The sequence below is a fragment of the Belonocnema kinseyi genome, chromosome 2, assembly GCF_010883055.1.
Source record: "Belonocnema kinseyi isolate 2016_QV_RU_SX_M_011 chromosome 2, B_treatae_v1, whole genome shotgun sequence".
Taxonomy (NCBI): domain Eukaryota; kingdom Metazoa; phylum Arthropoda; class Insecta; order Hymenoptera; family Cynipidae; genus Belonocnema; species Belonocnema kinseyi.
In genome coordinates this window covers 70,601,830-70,608,119 of record NC_046658.1, presented here as the reverse complement: position 1 = coordinate 70,608,119, position 6,290 = coordinate 70,601,830, and the positions used below count along the sequence as shown (strand labels likewise).

Below are 6,290 nucleotides of genomic sequence, written 5' to 3'. Positions count from 1 at the left end.
ATTTTCTTATTAGACATTTTTCATAGTAAAAAAGTCAAGCTTTCTTTTGAGACTATTTAAAAAAAATCGTAGATGCTTAAATTGCGAAAAAAGTTAAATAAATAATTCATTTATTGAAAAAATTGTTTAAACAATTTTTTTATTATAAATAATAAAATAGGATGAAAGCGTGTAAAAAGCACTTTCCAAAACCCTCATAAAAATTTTAAATCGCGTAATTAGAAAGGAAGTTACAGGCGTTTGAAACTACCCCTGCAGGCATTGGGGTTGAAAATTCAACCCCCCCTCACTTGGGGAGGGTTGGTAATCCTGGTCTATAAGTTTGTGGATTAACTACTGTTGGGTAGGCGAACATATTCCCAGAATTTAGAGACAATCGAAAAACATGACTTTTTGAGTTGGGGCAGTTGAGGAATAATGCCCCATATAAAACACTGACTTCAAATATCGCAATTTGTACGAAGACAGCAAGAAGCACATACTTTCTTCAAATCATAAATTATTACAGATAGTTCAACTAAATAACTAACGACGTCCATCTGTTCAGAAATATTTAATGTACCACCATGAATATTTTCAAATTTTACCTATTATTTTTTCAATAAAAAACTATGCTTCAAAGTTCACTGTTTTTAAAAGCTATCGAATTTCCTCATTTTATTCAACGTCAAAGCAAGAGGACTCGAATTTTCTCACCGATAATACGTACACTAAGTTATTGTTACTGTTAATATTTATTATGCTAGTTTATCACAGAATAACAGCAGTATATTACTTTATTTCCTTAACGTATTTTGATGGTTACCAAAGTAATTGATAAGTGAAGATGTTATTTTGAATTAATCAATATCAGTAATACCAGTAATAAATGCCAGGACGAAAGCTGTGGACACATGAAATAATCTATTTAAACTGTAATCTTTAAGAATATCAATGAAGTCAATCAGTTTAACTCATTTCATTTTGTAATGTTCGTAAATAAGTTTATAGGTGATAAAACTATAATTAAATCCCAATTGAAAGCACAAAGTTTTAGAAAGAATAATTCGAATTTTTCAAATTACAAATATTTAATTGAAAGCCTTCGAAATGAAACAAATCAATTAAAAATATTGCTAATCAAGAGCGAAGTTTATTTGTACGTTTATCCTGGCTAAGCAGCCTAAACTAAATGCACAGAACATCCATACGCATAGACAGTTCCTTGATTAAAAACGCAAAAATCCAAATAACAATTATTGTCAAAAACAATGTTTCCACCTAAACTATTTTTTCTAAAACAAGCTCCATTATTTCATTTCTAAAATTAATTACAATTGATAATGAGTAAATTTTTATCTATTTTATGAATCATTTAAGAATTGGCATTGGTTGGTATAACGAAATTTTTCGTAACGTTACTTCAAAACGAGCTGGAAATGAGGAAAACTGTAACCATTCAAACTTGAAGAATGAAACATTTACAAGATCTAAAGATGAAATAAAACTTGAATTCATAACTGCCCATATTTATTTCAAACAGCACTTCTTACTTGTATTTTCTCCTTACAATAAGCACAGGAATAAAATGAACTCAAACTTTTGCAACAAACGAACGATTTATCATACAAAATGATTTCAGGTTAGGATGCTTAACATGAATAATATTTCGTATAATCGAAATACTACAACTGAACTATTAGGTTAAAATAGACGGATATAAAATATAAAATATAGATGGATGAAAAAATCAATTTTTTTTTATTGTACAAATCGAAAGCATAACATTTCAAGAGTACTCTGTTAAAATGTTAGACCGAAATTCGCAGCGGTTTAGCTTCTATGCCTATTTTCGTTAACGTCCTTCAGCGCGCGGAGCTTGTAGGTAGGTGCACGCTCTGACTTTAAACGCATTTATCTCGAAATCAGATTTTTCCAATTTTCCGAGTTTATGGGCACGAGAACTTAGCGAATTTTCAACTTATCGAAGAAAAAAACGCGATTTTAAAGATAATTTAATTAGCAAGTCGATATACCTCTGTTTTTTGTGCCAAAATTATTATTTAACCACTTATTTTCATAAACAATAAAAATAAAAAATTTCTAAAAATTTGGTTTTTCTGCCATTTTGTGAAATAATTTTTCCATGATTTGACAATAGGTACATGGGCGAGATATGCATCTTATAATAACAAAAAAGACGATTGAAATGTTTTAGAGAGGCAGAGGACCGATGGCGTTGCCCATAAAACCATAGGGGGAAAAAAGTTGTCAACTTTCGCGCGTCACGGCGTATTTGTTTATTGATATTTTGCATTAAGAAATTTTTTATTGTAATGAAACGTCAATAAATATCAGTCCAAATTTGAGATCGAAACATTGTGTAGTTTTGTTACAAAAAATTCTCAATTTTTTCTTCAATTTTTTGCGATCCATAGGGATGCCCCCTTCATAAAGCGATGGCGATTCTACTGGAGATCAAATCCTATATCGTGTTTCAATGTCTTCGTTGGCATATACCAAAGGCTTTCAAGGAAACATACTCGTATCCGTCTTCATTGCTAATAATATCGTCAGCGCTGGCAGTAAAACTTTACCGATGTTCCGTCACGAATAAGTCGTTGAGCGATCCCATACTTCGTTCAAATTTCACCTAGATAGATATCTCTTCTGTCTTGTCGTGTCCAGTCTTCATAACCAATAATTGTCAGAAGAATCAAGACGCTTGAAATTGAGAGCTTCGCCTTGGAAATGTCTGTCGGTGTACTTTATTGGTGTCATCTACAACCTGATATAACGGATACCTATGGGTATGATTGCTAGACTCACTTGCAATAATCTTCTAAAGTGCTAAGACCTTTATGGTCTTGAGCGAGATGGGCTGAGTTCTAAACTGTTAATACCTTCTTCATGATCTTGTGAAGATGATAGTTTTCGTAATAGCAAAACGTGCCTAGGGTGAGGTCCACGCCAAATCTACCTTCATCCTCGTTACCAGTAATCGTTTAAGCGCCTGAAAATTCCTACGAATCAAAGTCTTCACGTGTGCATTTTTGCAAGTTTTCAAAGGTTTTATCTGGATGAAAATGTAGCTGATTATGACAGAAAATCATGCTCAATTTCTATATGTATAATAGAATTGCAATATTGATTCGAAATAAATTTCCCAAATTAATTTCAAAACACAAGTTCTTCAATCCAACACACAATTCTGTTTAATGAAACATCTCACATAAAAAACAAAATGTAATTTTTACAGCGATTTTAGAATAATCTTTACCTGCAACCAAAATTATCTTCATGTGTTACGATTTATCCAGCACAAGGGAAATGGTTACCATGTCAACTCTTTTGAATCTTGTTTTGTTTCGATGCGAAAAAAATACAACTTATATACTTGAAAATTACCCGCAACCAAAATTAACGCACATGCTCCATTCAATGAAACAAACCATTTTAATTTCAATTATTTACATGCAAAACTGTAGTTATACCAGTTAGTAATGCACCACTTCGCCGAGAATCCTTACTCATGTGCTGCTGAGAAAGGAATCAGTTTTCAAGATCTCCAACTTCCCTGATAAAGAAACTTAATATCAAATATTTTTCAACAATTATCAAACAATAAAGTTATGTTGAAATTAATAATTTACATATAAATTAGATTGATCGTTAAGTTTTGTTTGATACAAAATATATCACTATACAAATGTAATCAATTTAATCATTTAAAACTTTGTATGAGTACAAGATCAAATAAAAAAGTGTACGGACAGTTAAATTCGCTTAATAGTATTCTTAAATCACCTTATGACTCTCATGCGTAACGACAAATTCTAACACCAAATAATATCTATTAAATGAAGAGATATTTGATATGTAAAGTTGATCGATTATTCTAAATTGAACTCGACATTTTTGAAGCATTATATATATATAATGTTAAAATGGTCTTGAAGACAACTTTTTAGTAAACAAATTCAAATTTAAAAAAATATTATTTTTAAGAAATTTATTTTTAAATAAGGTGCGCAAAAGACTTTTAAGTTTCAAATGTTTTAAGTTTTACTTGTTTAAAAGCTCAAAAAATGTTTAAAAGACAATTTACTTCGATGTTTAAAAAATATAATATTATCTTAGATCAAGAATTTACTGATATGAATTGAAACAGCATAAAAATTAATAAAATGTAAGTACCAATTGCAAAGTGTACAAAATTTTCTATAAAAAAATAACTTACTCCTTTAAATCATTAGAAGTTATTATATCACAACTTCTTCGTTCTTCAACTCCAACTTCTTCTTCATTCTCTAACGTACAAAAATAATGTTTCCTTTCTGTTTTTGTTCATTTACTCCAAGTTCAGAAAGAACCACTTTAAAAATAACTACAGTTCTGCTGAGTACTTATTCGTATGCGTAATTGAGGACTACAGTGCCTTGGTACAAAAATATTAAGGGTGCCGCGTCTTACGGGGTAGCACGTCAAGAAAACTTTCCCCATTTAAAATTTACATTTTCATTTGTTAAATGGAAAAAATTTTAGCTGAATATATATGATTACAAAGTAATGATAAGAAATGGGCTATTTGTATTTTTACAACAATATTTATAATTTTATTCTATCTTCATTCACCACCAAAATTATGCCTGTGAATATTTGGAAACCTTCTGAAATTTTCTCAACATTTAGAAATGAGAAATGATCAACTATAATGAATTTTTTTTTAAACAATAAAAAAATTTTAAATAAATGATGAAATAATGAAATGTGTAAAACTCGACCTGCAGAATGGCCGAGATACTTATGAAAAAATAAGGCATCTCCGTAGATGTAGGTTTTTCAGAATTTGAGAATTTAGACTGTCCCAAATGCTGAAATTCGTTTAGATTGACTAAACTTCTATGGAGATTTATTGTTTCATCAGAATTTTAGAAAATCGCTGTAGATATGCGCTAATCAAGACCTTTAGCATAGACAAATTCTTGTATTCATAACAAATCCAATGATATAATAGATTAATTTTTCATCAAAATGCAGTTGTTCAATTTCTTTATCAGGACGGCAGGATTCTAAGCTTCAAATTACATAAATATCAATACATGGGTTGGACAATCATTGTCATCGTAAATACAATCATAGGCCTATGTCATAACGGCTAATCATTGTGTTTTTGGAAAAAATTCATGATTTCATTAAATATAAATTATCTAACATTTGGAGCGTTTAACTTACTGTGGTCAGTTGAAACTTTTGAAAGTGATTATCTGTTTGTGATTTTTAGAATTTTGTTTGGCTTTTATGGTGATTTTTACAAATTTTAAAACCGATACAAATATTGATACGAACGATACAATATTTTTATGACTGAAATCATGACTATTTCGTGAAATTCTGAAATCATATGTTTGTAATAAAAAAACATCGCTTACCTACAACTCGTGCAGAAGACATGCACTCGTCGAAAAAGTTTCTCTTCTCCCCCTAGGTCATCATCTCGTCTACAGCTCGCTTCCAACTCACCTCCGACTTGTCCACAACTTTCTTTCGATTCTACTCTGGCTCGTACAGAAAACTTCATACTTATGTGGAACTGGCTAATTTTCGCACTTGTAGCAAAATATACCGTTTTCAATAAGGAACTTTTTTGTGTGTCAAGAAAATGTACTTGATAGAGAAAAATCTTTAGTCCTGATTTATTTCAACTCGACCAGGGTTTTTTCTCAAATGCTCCGGTCATTTTTATATTTTAACATTTAACAAATTTTCCCTAAGATATTATTATGACTGTAATATGTTTATTATTCTTATTAAAACCTATCAATGATACCTTAAATCACGAACTTTTAAATAAATCAAACATCTTTTCTTAACTCAAGGTTATGTTGAAAAAAGTTACAATTGAGTTGAAGTTGCAAAGTAATGCAACAAATATTTGAAAAAATGGACTCTAAGAATATTTATTAAGTAGCATCATTAAATATTTATTACACTATCATAGGAAGTTTGTGGATTAAGGCACTTTGCAAATGAAATATATATCTTTAATAATTTGTCAAGATATCTGAGAAATTTTTTATCAAATTGTCTTCTTTCACTCGACTCAGGATCCAAAATAATGATCTTGTTGACGTAGATTAAGGCGAAAGGAAGTCAGAACTTTAAAAAAATGTTATTGCGACCGTGAACATATGAATCTTCACATAAGGATGCGACTATTTTCTATCCAGTTGTTTTTGCTCACTTTAGTTGCTTATTTGCAAAACTTTTGGTGCATGAAAACAAGAACGAGGAATTGTATTAAAATGAAT

At 30.2% G+C, this 6,290-nt stretch overlaps 1 protein-coding gene across 2 annotated transcripts in view; it reads right to left on the bottom strand.

Moving 5' to 3' along the window:
* The window catches only part of LOC117167642 (beta-1-syntrophin), a 708,662-nt gene that overhangs the window by 517,505 nt on the left and 184,867 nt on the right, over positions 1–6,290 (bottom strand). The gene's annotated exons all lie outside the window — the stretch shown is intronic.